The 16,465-nt window shown below is 40.8% G+C and overlaps 1 protein-coding gene across 2 annotated transcripts in view; it reads left to right on the top strand.

Moving 5' to 3' along the window:
* The window catches only part of SNAP25 (synaptosome associated protein 25), an 83,871-nt gene that overhangs the window by 35,887 nt on the left and 31,519 nt on the right, over positions 1–16,465 (top strand). The gene's annotated exons all lie outside the window — the stretch shown is intronic.

Genomic DNA, 16,465 nt, shown 5'->3' with positions numbered 1-16,465 from the left:
CATGTGTATCTATGAGTCTATCAACCATTACAAAGCACAGTTAACTCACCTACATATTTTATTTTACATAAATTAATGGAAAAAGAATGAATTATTCCACAAAGGATGTTGAAAAAAGGGGCTGTTTGGAAAAAATATGAAATTAGAGCTTTAACTCTTTCTGTATACACTCTAACATAAATTTAAGCCAGATTAAAAAGTTAAATTAGGGCTTCCCTGGTGGCGCAGTGGTTGAGAATCTGCCTGCCAATGCAGGGGACACGGGTTCGAGCCCTGGTCTGGGAGGATCCCACGTGCCGCAGAGCGACTAGGCCCGTGAGCCACAATTACTGAGCCTGCGTGTCTGGAGCCTGTGCTCCGCAACAAGAGAGGCCGCGATAGTGAGAGGCCCGCGCACCGCGATGAAGAGTGGCCCCCGCTCACTGCAACTAGAGAAAGCCCTTGCACAGAAACGAAGACCCAACACAGCCATAAATAAATAAATAAATAAAATTTAAAAAAAAAAGTTAAATTAAAAATAACCATTGAGAAAGACTAAAAGAAAATGAATTTTTGACTTATTAGAATATGTAAATATTTTGTAAATAAAAAATTGAAGAACTCATCCGTTTAAAAGTATACACTGATGAGACTTTATAGGAAGCAATTTGGGTAATATGTCTTGAAGGTCTTTAAAACAATTTTTGTTTGACCTGTAAATCCACTCCCAGAAATACATTATAAGAAAATAATCCAGGAAGTAGATAAAGTTTTTGTATAAATATGTCCATAGTAGTCTAACTTATAATAGCAAAAAAAAAAAAAAAAAAAAAAAAAAAAAAACAGAGAAAAGAAAAAGAAAATAGCATTAAATGTTCAGAAATAAGCCCAATAAATCATAACACATTTATATGCTGAAACACAGTATAGTCTTTTAAAATGGTATTTGAGAAACATTTAATGATTAATTGGAAAAAATTTTCAAAATACAATTAAATAAAAGAAAAAACAAGATAATATATATCAGTATGATCCTAAATTAAAGATAAATTTATTTTAGAGATACACAATATATATTGATGCTACGTAGTTCACTGGTTCTCAATCTTGCTGCAATTAGAATCTCCCAAACAGCTTTAATGTATCCTGCTGCCTGGATCCATTCTCAGAGATTCTCATTGAATTTTTCCGGGGTGTTTCCTGGGCACCTGGATTTTTTTAAAGCTCCCCAGGAGATTTTAATGTGCTCCCCCGCCCACCCCAGATTTGAGAACCTTTTTTTTTTTAAATCCTCTTTACTAAGCACACTAGGAGAAAGCACTCAGCCTTCCAAAGCAAAAGAAATCCATCTGGTGGCTGCTACAAATTTCCTGGCGTAGTGCCCAAGGCAAAACTCACCTCTTTCTATTATTTCTATCATTAAGAAAAATTATCCAATACTTGGAAATAAGGCAAAAGCGTGGATACAAGTCTAAGGGACCCACCCAAGGATTACTTGATTCTCTTTGTTTGCCTTACTATTAACTTCTGATCAGGCTCCAGACCCTGTGAAGTTATCGGTTCATTAACTTGGAGATTTTTGTGTGCTAGAGATTTAAATGATTTCTGTCTAGTAGAAAAGTTACAGTTTTACTGCCCTGTAAAATATAAACGAGCTCTGTATCCAATTAGCAATCTCAGTCCAGCATCATTATATACAAATTATCTGTGAACCAGCTTTTTCATCTAATTGGTTCCCCCATTAATGAGTTAAATAAATCTTTGACACATGTTCACTCTATATTTTCATGAGAGTCATGTTTTTAACTTTTTGGAATTGTGTATTGAAACTGTCCATGATTAAACACAGATACAATGATAGAAGCGAACATTGGAAACTAACACTGAGTGGGGATTTATCCGGCATGAACATCTTAGCACTTGGTCACAGAAGCTTCCTTCCCTCTGATGGTCTCAGTACATGCAAAAAAAAAAAAAAAAAAAAAAAAAAATTCCCAGGCCCTCCGCCCACAAGATTTAGTCCAAAGTGCCTTTTAACTCTACTCCATATTAATGTTAGTGAATGCCAAATTGAGTAATTGAAGAAATCAAATTTATACACGGGTTACTTATAAGCAACTGGAGATTTGAGTAAATTCTCATTTTACAAATCACATCATTTGGAGCCCTTCTGCCTTTAGCTGAGATTCCTGATGCTTTGGCCAGACTTTTTTATCTTTTGTTCACCCTCTCTCTGTCAAATACTTAATGATCTGGAAAAAGCTAGAATGTAAGCTAGGAGCTTTGCTATTTAAAGAAACCCTGCAGTGAATTCATTTCTAAAGCAAGTAATTTTCTGTGAGTTTCTTAGCTTAACTGCCCAGTAGCTTGGTCCACGATGGGTGTGTTTTGGAGCGGGATTGTGTTTGAAGGTGCTGGCTGCTTCAAGGAGAGACAGAACTGTTATCTAAGGCCAAAAAAACAAAAAAACAAAAAACACATTATCTCCATCAGAGGTGAAACTCATAAAGCCCAGGGCAAATGCCTATGTTGTTTGATATGAGATTGTCAATGAATTTAAGAAACAATCATTAGGTTGGCATTTTTGGCTCTCACCTCCATGAAGCAGACTTTGCAAATGAATCAGCCCCTTCCTGGGAGCTTGCCCACTTGGGAAATATGTTCCTGGTTTCTACCCACAAAGGATCCTTTAATATGGAGAAGCCGATGGTGCTGTGAATCAGCAAATCCCAATTGCCATGGCTGCAAAGACCCCTCTCTTGCAAGGGGCCTGGCCTTGCAGCATCAACATCATAAATCCACCTTGACATCCTTTATAGAGCCGGAGACCTCAGGTTTGGAAAGGAATTTACATATCGCTTGATCCAGTGTCCCCTCTCTTAACTGAATCCGTCGACCATAGGCCACCAGCTTTTTCCTGAATATTTCCAAGAACAGGAACTCACTTCATCCAACGCGTCCAACTCAGACTTTGGACAGATGGCTCCAAGGTTCTTTACTGAGCCAAACTCTACTTTCCTATAACTTCCCCCCAGTGCTGATGGTTTTGTTCCTTGGAGTCTGTTGCAAATTGTATTCTCATAGTTTGGTATCTCTCAGTAATTATTTCATAGATAGCCACAGCTTCTAGTAGTTAGAGTAGGTGATGCTTGTGGGTCTCTTCTCCCATGACTTTGAAACTAGATATTATGTTATAAGGAAAACAAGATTCAGGATGAAGTCTTCCCTTCATGCAAATATTTATTAAAAAGAAGACACAATCCTAGTTGGACAACCTGTTCTACCAGTACAATGCCCCAGCTTTCTGTTCTTTTTGACACTCCAGTAAGAACCTTGCAGAAAAGGCTTAATTAGGGAAGTTGCAAAAATATTCTAGTAGGAGGATTCAGGTGACCTTATAGTCAGACCACATCAGTGATTCCCAAAGAGCGTTCCGTGAACCATCAGCAACAGTTATCACCTGAGAATTTCTTAGAAATGTAAATTATCAGACCCTGTTCCGGAATCACATACTGCATCAGCAAGCTGAGTTTTAGTAAGCTCTCCAGATGAGAATCAGTGGGCAAGACAATTCCCTAACCATAACAGAATCAAGGACCAAACTGCAGCCTTAAGCCAATGATGTAGGTCTGGACTGAGTGAGTACACACACACACACACACACACACACACACACCCTATTCATATTATGTGGGATGTTAGTGCCTACATTTCTAGGCAATTACCCTATTTTGAACACTCAATTCACCAATTAAAAAGCATCCCTAACATCCATTATGTTAATTAGCAAACCTCCCAGTAGATCACAGATAAAGGACACTGAAACACTTGTAGTAGCTGTTTTAGGAAGGTGGGCCTCTGGGTTCACAAAGACAGTCATCATGCCTCTTCCTTGTGGTAACCATTAAGTCTTGTTCTGCTTTCTTTTCTCCCAGCTAAGCATCCTCATACCTTCCTTTGTAATATGATGTCAAAGCCCTTGACCACCCTGTACTCCTCCCAACTTCAAGTTAACCACAAATTAATGAGTATGAATTTTGGTAGATATCGCTTGTTCTGTGGGCTCCCTGATTCCAGGATAAAGGTACTTATACACACATACACACACTCACACTCACACACACCCCAAATATTCTACATCCATGCTCTGGTTTTGCTCAAACTCAGAACCCCTTTTTGCCAAGCTTCTCTTGCCTATCTCTGACCTCTCTACATGGTTCAGACATGTGGAAATACAGACAAGAATGTGGGTGGGTGAGTGAATTCCCAAATATAACACACACGCACCCTTGATGGCTCTCCAAATGAGCTGAAGAGGATGATGAAAAACGTTTGTTCCTTAAGATTTTAATAGTCATGTGTCTATTTTAATGTCTATTAAAGAAAACATAAAACTTCTGATTTTAGAGACATTATTACTTAGAACAAGGCTAAGTTTGAAAGGTGAGTCTATTAAAATCAATTTTTAAAAAAGATCAAGTTAATAACCTGGTGTGCATTTTTGCTTAAATTGTGAAGGCACAGGAAGCCTAGGGTTTTGGATAAACTATTCACAAGGATAATAGGTCTGTCATATGGAGGACCTGGCCTTGGGTGTCTTCACCATGAGTACCTTTCCTAGGAAAACAGAGATCATGGTAACCAGTATCATTTGCCTGTTAAGCTATTCGTCATGTCTCCAGGAGGAAGGCAAAATAACAGAAAATGCCAAAACTCCATTAGTTTAGCAATGCAAACACTACTGATTCTTTGATAAACCGCATATAGCTCACATGCCTCCTTTCAATTGAGGAAAGCAAACATCCTATGCCAAGACCAAAAAGACCTAAGCCAGAAGAAACTAGAGTTTGGGTTTTGTTAGTGGAGGGATGATATCATGGCAGATAAAAAGAGTGGTTGCCTCAAATCAACAGTTGGAAAAGAGCACAGGGCATATTGGCCTTAGTCATGCTGTTGTTTATACGTTCTGAAAACAGTCAGTGTGCACAGACAAGACAGGTTCCTCCCTCCCAAGTTTTCTGATATTTCCTGTTTCAGTGATACTTTAAGATGAACCCTAGCTCTTGAGTTAAAAGAAGTGGGTTCCAGGTGATGATGCAGCCACCAACAAACTACTCTACCCTTGAGTTTCCCTTCCCTCTGTGAAGATGATGCTCCAATAACCCTCAAATGTAACCACTCTGATATTTTGGATGTGGAGTGTTCAGATCCAATGAAGTCCAGCCAGGACTTCCCATATTGTTTGGCAGGGCTGGGAACACAGGGAGTTTTTGTTCTCCCCCAACCTTTCCTAATGCAGTGATTTGTTAATTCTTTCAGTACCTGATTTGCAATCATCTGTACCTGATAAAGTATAGCTCACAAGCCAATGGAAGTTGTCTTAGGTTGGGTTCTTGAGAAGCAGACCCTTAGACAAGTATTTGTGTGCAAGTGATTTATTAAGAAGGTGCTACCAGGAGAAACCAGAAAGGGAGAGGGAGGAAGAGGACAGTGAGGCAGAGAGGAAGCCAGGCAGTAGAGCGATGGCAGGCGAGGTCCTATCTTTGGCATGACCACAAGAGAACTTTTGGAGTGTCCACTGCATCTCATGGTGTGTCTCACCTTAAGGCAAAAAAAAAAAAAAGCTGGGCTTCTGTACTCCTGGGCCAGCAGGTCACCAGCTATGGGTCTGCCCTGGAGAGACCCAAGGACTTGCAGCTCTCAGTGGATCAGGTGAAGCAGCATTAAGGCAGTTTTACAAAGAGGGTCACATGCATGAGTCAGAGTAAAATATGCAGAAATTGGGGGATGACCACATGGAACCAAGCGAGGGAAATCCTGGGGATGCCAAGCAGAGCACCAACAGCATCTACAACTGAAAGCAAGTTATCAGCAGCCAGAACATACAGCGGCTTCCTTCTGTTGATTGGTCATGTGGGCACAAAAGGAATTTGTTTCAATGAGAAGGAGGGTTTTTCTGCCTGGTCTTGGATTCTATCTGTTCTTGCAGTCCTGAGTGGAATCATTTTATTTAGGGCATTTTGTTTTTCATGTGGCCAAGTGTTAGTCTTACATGGATATCATTCTTCCCTCAGGAACCAAGCCAGGTACCTTGGGATACAAACATTTTCATCAGCTCTCTCTTAAGGCAAGATGGAGGAGGAGAACTGAAAGCAAAGGCTTCCAGCTCAAGCTCCTACAGCCACCCTTTAGAGGCAGCCATTCCCCTCCAGCTGCAAGCCAGATGTGGCTGCACTAACCCATAGCACTCAGTAAATATTGGTTAAATGGACGAACAAGTTACTGTGGTTGGCTTTGACTATGATCAGGGTAAATGAGATGAGGTTCAGTTCTGCCTTTCCCTCTCTTCTGGTCAGTGAGTCCTCTGTGCTTGGCTCCCAAGTAAACAATCAGGAACTGCTGCATAATACAAACCTCAGTGCTAAATAACCATTTGGCCACATTTGCAAAACAGACAAAGGAAACACTGGCATTTCTGAAAAGGGGAAATTTAGGCATAATCAGTGTTGGTTGTGGCTGGCTGCCCTGTTGCAATTAAGAGATGCCAAAGCTGGCTGCATTGAAATGCCAGGCCACCCCTGACCCAGGTCGGTAAAAAGCAAAAACCAAGCCAAAGCTGCCTGTCAGCCATGCTTTCATTAATCCCAGAATAGCCCAGGGAAGGGGCTCATTGGGGAAGCTGGATTTACCTTATCAAAAGAAACCAGATCAGAACTGTATCTGTCTATATATCCAGATGTACGAACATAGAGTCCCATTTAAGAATGGGGTGGGGTGCAATGGTTTAGAAAATAAATAAGCCAAGCTTGAAAAGAATGGGCTCTAATGATGGTCAGTGCCATCCCTCAGAAACACTAAGGGAGACAATGACAATTCTGTGAGCTGGTTGAAATATTTGTCACTTGAGATGGTTCTTAAGCAAAATTCTTTTATAGGGAATGCATTCATGGTGTTTAACCCAGCACATACTATGCCATCAAATATTGAGGAGAACATGGTGGGGAGAAAAGAAGGCTGCCATCTCAGATCAAGATGGCCTCCTAAATGCTGGACAACCATGTACTTGTATTTCTAGATGGCTTTATCATAGGACTGTCAGCCCACTGGATACTTGCAAAGCCCTTTGGCCTTACGTGATGCTGCACATGGATTCTCCCATTCTGGGCACATAAGAAGGACCTGTGGTTTTGTCAAAAATGCAAATTCCAGCCCCACCTTCATAGATCTCTTTTCATTGGTGGTGTGACTGGGAATCTGTATTTTAATAAGCAGCTAAAAAGTTTTAGATGCAAGGAGACCTCAGACCACACTACCGAGAAGCCCTAAGTCACTTGAGACTTATCTGTGAACCACATAATGGACATAAAATGTATGTAAGATAGTAAATCAGTTCATTCATGAGCCACTTTATTCTTCATATTTGAAAGATGCTCTTTTCATTCAACTAAGAAATTTATTAAAACCAGTAGTGAAGGGCTTCCCTGGTGGCGCAGTGGTTGAGAATCTGCCTGCCAATGCAGGGGACACGGGTTCGGGCCCTGGTCTGGGAAGATCCCACATGCCGCAGAGCAACTAGGCCCGTGAGCCACAATTACTGAGCCTGCGCGTCTGGAGCCTGTGCTCCGCAACAAGAGAGGCCGCGATAGTGAGAGGCCTGCGCACCGCGATGAAGAGTGGTCCCCACTTGCCACAACTAGAGAAAGCGCTCGCACAGAAACGAAGACCCAACACAGCCATAAATAAATAAAAAATAAATAAATAAATAAAAACTAAAAAAAAAAAAAACCAACAAAAAAAAAAACCAGTAGTGAAAAGAGGACGTTGAATTTCATGCACAAGAATGTTCAAAGTAGAGTCACAGGGGGCCAAGTCCAGTCCACGCTTTGAAGAACTTACACAACCATGAACACAGCTGATTTAAGAAATGGCCATTTTTAACCATAGAAGTGCCAACAGAACCTTGCTACCTGTTACCTGCTAAAATTATTCTTTGCTCAGGTCCTTAGTTTTAGCATTAAGACATGAACTTTAATTATCATCATTTTCAGAAGAAGAAGAAGAAGAATTTATCAGGACCATCCATAGAGTCTCCAATATTCAAAATCCTCAACGTTTTCTCCCTTTTGAGCTCTAATGATCTTAAATAATAAGTCTTAGCCTTTACAGACTCTATTATTTGGGGAAGATGGAAAGTCTCCAGTGTGCTTTTTCTGATAAGCATCTCCCCTTTGCTTTCTGAATGAAATACTTAATCTCATGGAAATCAGCCAGTTTGTCCACCCTCCGAGTACAAGACTCCTCTGTTGTGAGACATTTAGAACCCATGACCCCATGGAGCTCTCAGCTTCTTGGGAAGCAAATGCTGCTGGAAGTCTGCAGGTCGTGTAGAAGGGGCAGAGTGAAGTAACAGCATGCAGTGCTGGGTGGAGGGACAGGCAGAGTCAGGTTCCCAAGGTGGGGCTCTCAGCCTCTTCCACTGCACCTCTGTGATCTTGGTTGGTTATCAACTTGTACTTCATTCTTTTCATTTAACATGGAGATAATGTGGTTTAAGGCAGCACTTCTCAAACTTCTGATGCTCGGTAATCTTGTACAGTAGATGATCTGATTCAGTAGGTCTGGGGTGGAGCCTAAGATTCTGCATCTCTAACAAGCTCCCAATTGAAGCTAATTCTGCTGGTCTGAGGACCACACTTGGAATAGCAAAGGTTTGGGGGATCCTATATAAACCCTCAAGTTTTTTTTGTTTGTTTGTTTTCATAAATTTATTTATTTTTGGCTGTGTTGGGTCTTCGTTTCTGTGCGAGGGCTTTCTCTAGTTGCGGTGAGCGGGGGCCACTCTTCATCGCGGTTGCGCGGGCCTTTCACTGTCGCGGCCTCTCTTGTTGCGGAGCACAGGCTCCAGACGCGCAGGCTCAGTAGTTGTGGCTCACGGGCCTAGTTGCTCCGTGGCATGTGGGATCTTCCCAGACCAGGGCTCGAACCCGTTTTCCCTGCATTGGCAGGCAGATTCTCAACCACTGCGCCACCAGGGAAGCCCAACCCTCAAGTTTTATATAAAGTTCCTGGTTTGATTCCTATCACAGAGCAAGTTGTCAATAAATGACTATTACTATGCCTATATATATATATATATATATATATATATATATATATATATATATATATATATATACACACACACACACATATATGTGGCCGTATTGGGTCTTCTTTCCTGCACATAGGCTTTCTCTAGTTGTGGCGAGCAGGGGCTACTCGTCGTTGCGGTGCATGGGCTTTTCATTGTGGTGGCTTCTCTTGTTGCGGAGCATGGGCTCTAGGGGCGCAGCCTCAGTAGTTGTGGCACACGGGCTTAGTTGCTCTACGGCATGTGGGATCTTCCCGGATCAGGGATCGAACCCGTGTCCCCTGTATTGGCAGGTGAATTCTTAACCACTGTGTCACCAGGGAAGTCCACACCTAATATTTTGACAAGAGTTATGTGACACAGAATGTTGGATAAGTGCAGCTGATTTATCGTAATCGAGAAAGGCTGCTTCAAACCTAGGCCTAATTCGGATAATTCACAATAAATGATGCTTCCGATGTGCTTGAGGAAACTTACGGACTTGTCTCAGCAGCAGTAACTGTGCTCACCCTTCCCTTAGAATGAGCACTTTGTGATTGATTCCACTGTGCAGCCAGGGTTGGGGACCATCTGCCTAATCGATTTTGATCAATGAGTAATTCTGAGCAATATTTAGGAAGCCTGGGTCTGAAAAAAGTGGTACAAATGAACTTATTTACAAAACAGAAATAGAGTCACAGATGTAGAAAAACTTATGATTACCAGGGGGAAAAGGGGGTGGGGAGAGATAAATTGGGAGATTGGGATTGACGTATACATACTACCATATATAAAATAGATAACTAATAAGGACCCACTGTATAGCACAGGGAACTCTTCTCAGTACTCTGTAATGACCTATATGGGAAAAGAATCTTAAGAGTGGATATGTGTGTATGTATAACTGATTCACTTTGCTGTACAGCAGAAACTAACACAACATTTTAAATCAGTTATACGCTAATAAAAATTAAAAAAAAAAAAAAAGAATGAGCACTTTGAGTCTTACAGTTGCATTAACCTCAAGGAGAAATTTCACCAGTGAAAATAATAGCACTAGGCCCATCCTTGATCACATTCTTGTACCATCACAGTTGGGGAAAGAGACCTCCCTCCAAACACATCCAAGAGCTGGCTCCTTCTACAGGTGAGGATGAAAGCCCAGAGAAAACAGGTGGCTGCCCCCTCTGTTAGATTCTGAGTCATGAGCCAAATGAGACCTCCCACAGTTCAGATGTGTGATACTGGTTTGTTCTTGTTGTTGTTGCTGTTTGGGTTTGTTTTGTGAAGATGAAAGGGATAGGCTAAGACATATACTCCAGTCCCTTGAGTTTGACCAGAATTGTGTAACGTAAATAAGATAATGAAATGAGGTATACAGGTACAATACTATTCTTTACTATTGATAAAAGTTACAATCCACCATGAATGTGTAGCCATTGGGGGTCTATTAGTATGACAACCTAGCTGCAAAATAGAAAAACAAAAAATGAGCTGAAATATAAGATGAAATTGATAAAACTATAGTTCCAATGGAGAATTTGAATACACAGAAACCAATAGATCAGGTTGAGTAAGGATTTCAGAAAGTTTGAATAACACACCTTCCTTTCCAGCTCGATGTAGGTAGGTAGCTAGACAGAGTCAAATATGGAATAGAATTTCTTTTCAAACACAAATTAAACATTCTCAGAAATTGGTCATACGTTAGGGTGCAAAGGAAATCTCACCAGATTTCAAAAAGCAAAAATCATGTGGGTCCCCTTCACTGACCATAATGAAAATAAAATTAGAAATTACCAAAAAAAAAACCCTTCTTATTTAAATTTTAAAATCATATTTTCAAATAAGTCCTGAGTTATAGAAGAAATTAAAACTGAAATCTAAAACTACTTAGAAATAAATGACAAAGACCATTCTATATTCCTAAACATGTAGGATAGGGCCACAGTAACACACAGAGGACAATTTATAGCAGCAAGTAGTATACTGTACCAAAAATAAGAAAAAATGTAAAATGAATCTTTTGTCAATTCAAGAATATAGAAAAGGAACAATATGATAACACACCTTAGGAAGAAAAGAGAAATAAAGTAAGAATAAATGCAAGGGAAAAAAGAATTGGAAATTAACAACATAAGTAGGGATGATAAATAATATCAAAAGTTGGAATATACTTGAGATGTACTTGTCAGGTTCCTTAAAAAATAAAAACAGAGTTACCATATGATCCAGCAATCCCACTCCTGGGCATATATCCAGAAAAGACAGAAACTCTAATTCAGAAAGATACCTGCACCCCAACATTCATAGCAGCAATATTTATAATAGCCAAGACATGAAAGCAGCCTAAATGTCCATCATCAGATGAATGGATAAAGATGTGGTGTATACACACACACACACACACACACACACACACACACACACACACACACACAGTGGAATATTACTCAGCCATAAAAAATAATGAAATAATGCCATTTGCAGCAACATGAATGGACCTAGAGATTATTATACTAAGTGAAATGTCAGGCAGAGAAAGACAAATATCCTATGATATCACTTATATGTGGGATCTTAAAAAAATGATACAAATGAACTTATTTACAAAACAGAAATAGATTCACAGACATAGAAAACAAATTAATGGTTACCAAAGGTGGAAGGGGGGTGAGGGATAAATTAGGAATTTGTGATTAACAGATACACACTACTATATATAAAGTAGATAAACAACAAGGACCCACTGTATAGCACAGGGAACTATATTCAATATCTTGTAATAACCTATAATGGAAAAGAATCTGAAAAAGAATATATGTGTATATATGTTCTGAATCACTTTGCTATACACTTGAAACATTGTAAATCAACTATACTTCAGTTAAAAAAGAGATGTACCTGTCAGACCACTACATTATTTTCCGGTATATAAATGAAACTAAAAATAAAATCACTTCCAGTTTTTAATTAAAAGACAAAATATCCACACAACTTGCTTTGAGAATAAATATGCTTTGAAAATATGTTTTTGAAAATGACCCAAACTCATGTTGTGAAATTTATCTGTGTGTCAGTAGAGAGTTTCCTCTAAGCCTGTTTCCTGATCTACAAAGTAGGGATACTAACAGGATGCATACCACGTGTCATTTAAGGTTTACATTAGTTATTATGTGAAAACAGCACCCTAGGAAGAGTAACCCTCATTAAGTGTTAGTGTGATTTTATTAATAATTAAGGAGAGTTGTCAGACTTGGTTTATAAAGTCCCTGTGTTCTTCTTTGGGCTTTTTGAACATAGTGAGTCTTCAATAAACTTCTGTTGAATTTTAAAGCATATCTCCACCAGAAAGCAGGCAGGGTCTACAGGAAGAGAGGGTTCTGTCCTACAGAAGCCTTGTTCAAATTGTTAGCGGTGTGGGGAGACGCGAAGATGTAGGTTTCAGCTTTCTATGATAATTCAGCCGATGGGTATTGATGTATATAGGTTTGTTCTTTTAATTAAAGTGTGAAACAGGGAGAGAAATAGATGTTAGCTCAGGGTGTACTCTGCTTACACTTTTTCCATGACATTCTTGCCCTATGGCACTTGGACTAACAGCCGATGTTCCCAGAATAATAGCCACCCATGTCTCTGTCAACCTCGTATATCAAAGGCACACACCTAAATATGCACACTCACCTGCTCTTCCTGAGTCCTAACCCCATATCTGAGTCCAGACTCTACATCGAGAAAGCAGTCTTAGGCTAATTCATGTAAATAAGTAAGCCCCTTGATGTGGGAGAAAGGGTTTTCTCTGGAGCCCGTCCGCTGTGTGTCCAATGTGGGTCTCAAACAGACTTGGATACAGAATGAGAATGAGAGCTTTACAAATTACACCTGCCATCAAGGGATAACTGCAGACAACCCACTTTGTACCGCATACCTTGACAGCGACAGATCCTCAGACATCTCTGTCTCTGATGCAGATGGCCCGGTACTGACGCTGAGTCTAGGAACCTTGGTCAGTTGGTCATGAAAATTAGGCATCTTTATGAGGGCTGTACGGTCATCCCAGATTAATCACATGGATTAAATCTGACTTGTAGTCCTAAATCTCTGTCCATCAAAGGCAAATTCACTTTTATATTGTACTCCGTGCATCATTTCTTGTTTTAAAATGTGGTCCAGGAAACACAAACCCCATCACAGGAAACTCCAGGCAAAGGGAATTCTACAAACAACTACAGAGAGAAAAACACACAGCACCCTGTATCTGTCTATAGCAAATATACGGTGCCCTGTGGACAGGAAATGCTTTAAGAATTTCTGTTTAACTTTATGTAGCCCAGGGATCAGCAACTGTTCAGGACCAGAGGGTAAATATTTTCAGCTTTGAGGGCCACGTGGCCCTCAAAGAGCAACCGCTCAGCTCTGCCATCGTGACCTGAAAGGACCACGGATAAGAGGGAAGTGAATGCGTGTGGGAGTGCTTCAATAAAGCTTTACTTATGGACCCTGACACTTGAATTTTATACACTTTTCACATGTACAAAATATTTTTCTTCTTTGAGTCTTTTCAACCATCTTCAAATGTAAAAGCCATCTTTGCTTACAGCCAATACAAAAACAGGCAGTGATCTGGATTTGGCCATAATTCCCTGAAGCCCTTGTTGAGCCCACTGTTTCCCCCAACCTAATAACTGCAGGACCTTGCCCCACCTCACCTGGTGACACTTATTAACATTCCAGGGGAGCGTTCTGTAGATAGCGCTACTCAAATTACAGTCTGTGGACCAACAACATCAGCATCGCCTTGGGGCTTGTTAGAAACGCAGAATCTGGGACCCCATCTCAGACCAACTGACTCAGAATCTCTGAGAGTGAGACCTAGCAATTTGTTTCAACAAGGTTTCTGGTGATTCTGAAGCCACTGAGGTTTTAGAAGCACTGCCATGGACCACACCTGGAAAATTGCTGTCTTGGAAACATCGGATGCTACCTAGGGCTGTCAGAACAGTCCATTCATTCATTCAACAAGTCAATTCACATGAATTGAACACCTACTAGGGGCCAGATCCTTTGCTAAACACTGGTGATTTGAGCTAATTAATAGATACTGTTGGGCCCTTAATGGACTGGGAGAGTCTTACATCAGAGCCCCAGGGAATAGATTTGAGTGGTTCTGCTTCTAATTTCCTCACTTAACAATCAGGCTTTGCTGGCTGGGGCCACACTACCAGCTCAGGCAACACACAGGATGGAGGTTATGTGCTAATGTAAGTGAAGTGTTGCATGTCACCTAGATAATAAATGCCATTTCACTTTCAGCTACTGAAATTACTGCTAATCACCATCAGTATGCTTTTTCAAGTGCTGTCTCTTAGAATTCTAATATGCATGGGTTTGGAGTTTGTAGGGGCAGTTTATCTAACACCAGCAATAAACATCCCAACAGAAGATTTCAAGGTGCATTCCATGCCTTTGCTCCCCCCATTCTTCTTAGGAGAGTGGACATTACTTTTTCGGCTTTGAAATGCAGTGCATTTGCGGTTTGTCAGATTCCTCGCTCCGCCCTTCCAATCACAGACATACCCCTACCCTTTAGAGCAGGACAAGGGGTGGGAGCTCCCCGGGGGAACCGTGAAAGTGATGAAAACAAGGCGTCTACCGCATGACTTCACTGTCACTGCACCAACTGCCCATCAACCAGTTCCTTATAGGTGAACATCAGCTTGAACATAGGGGGCCCTACAGCTGTTCTTCAAGTGATGAGAATAGCAACTTTGAGAGGAGATTGCCAAGGAAACACATGAGACCTGTGTGTGTGTGTGTGTGTGTTTGTGTGTGTGTGTAATTGAGAGAGAGAGAGGGCACATCCATCAGCAAACAGACGTAGAGAAGTGGGAAATAGCAACAGCACTACAGGCCTGAAAGCACAAAGACCTCTATCTTCTAACAAACTGGCCTATTAAAAGGAAAGGTCACTTGCTGGCTTAGACTGAAGGAAGAAGTTCTGCCAAGGAACCCAGCAGCAAAATACGAAGATGGAGAACAGGGTGAGAAGGCGCTCTTGTTTGTCTCCACCTGGAAATCCTTTGAGAGGTGCTGCTTGGAGACTGGAGATTCAGGCACTCGGCTGGTTTCCCTGTTTTCAGGCTTCCATGGGTGATCAGCACTGCAGCAACATGACTCTTGCCAAGCCATCAGTCAATGAAAGCTAATTAACAAACGCTGGATTTGTTTCACTCTTAGCAAAGGGTACAGGCTTATCCTGAATGAGCAAGATTTCTGAATATTAAGCTCCCACATCCTTACAAACAAGGTTGATCAGAACTTTCTATAATATATCCCCCTCAACAAGCCAATGAGTCTGGTATTATTTACGCTGTTGAGAAAGCTGGGGCTCAGAGACAGTGATAAACTTGTCCAGAGTCACCCAGCAACTGAGTGCCAGAACCAGCAGTCCAACTAGGTCTTTCTGATATCAAAGCTACGACCCACAATCTACTCAGCATTTCTGGTCCACCATTTTATCCTGGGGGGCAGATCCTAGTCACTCAAAGGAATATAGGAATTTTGTTTCTGCTCATCTCAAGGTTTAGGAATGAGTTGGTATAAATTCCTTCCAAATTCTGTTTCCTAGATCCCTATTTCTAAAATGGAGACTTGTGTTTAAGTAAAACGCAAAGCATTTAAAACTCTACATCATATCATGAGTACATATTCTGGTGGCCAGAATGGAGGAGGTGGGTAGGGAAAGAAAGGGGCTGATTGGCTCTGGAGGGAGCCTAGTCTGGTTATCTGTAATTTGCACCAAACGGGATTTCAAGAGAGCAGCCAGAAAAATGCACAGGTCACATTTCAGGACCAAGGGCCCATCCTTCTTTGGAAAAATTCCTATGCACACCCACATAAGCCCTCTTGGCAACCTCTGATAACAACTGAAAGAGACGAAAGATTTTCTGTCTTTTGCTTCTACATGCCCCTAAATACAATGGAATACTACTCAACAGCAAGAAGGAATGCACTATTAGTACATGCTACAACGTGAATGAATCTCAAAATGATTATGCTAAGTGAAAGAAGCCAGAAAAAAATAATCCATACTGTATCTTTCCATTTATATAAAATTCTAGGAAATGCAAACTAATTTATAGTGACAGAAAACAGATAAGCAGTTGTCTTGGCACAGGGCTACAGTGAGATGGGATGCGTGGGTGCGTAGGATTATAAAAGGCATGAGGAAACTTCTGGGGGTGATGGATATGTTTATTTTCTTAATTGTGGTCATGGTTTCCTGGGAGGATGCATCTGTCAAAACTTCTCATTGTATACTTCAAAGATATGGGATTTATTCTATGCCAATTATACCTCAATAAAGCTGTTAAAAAA

This window comes from Balaenoptera acutorostrata, chromosome 15, assembly GCF_949987535.1.
Source record: "Balaenoptera acutorostrata chromosome 15, mBalAcu1.1, whole genome shotgun sequence".
Lineage (NCBI taxonomy): Eukaryota > Metazoa > Chordata > Mammalia > Artiodactyla > Balaenopteridae > Balaenoptera > Balaenoptera acutorostrata.
This window is presented reverse-complemented; position numbering and strand designations above follow the sequence as displayed.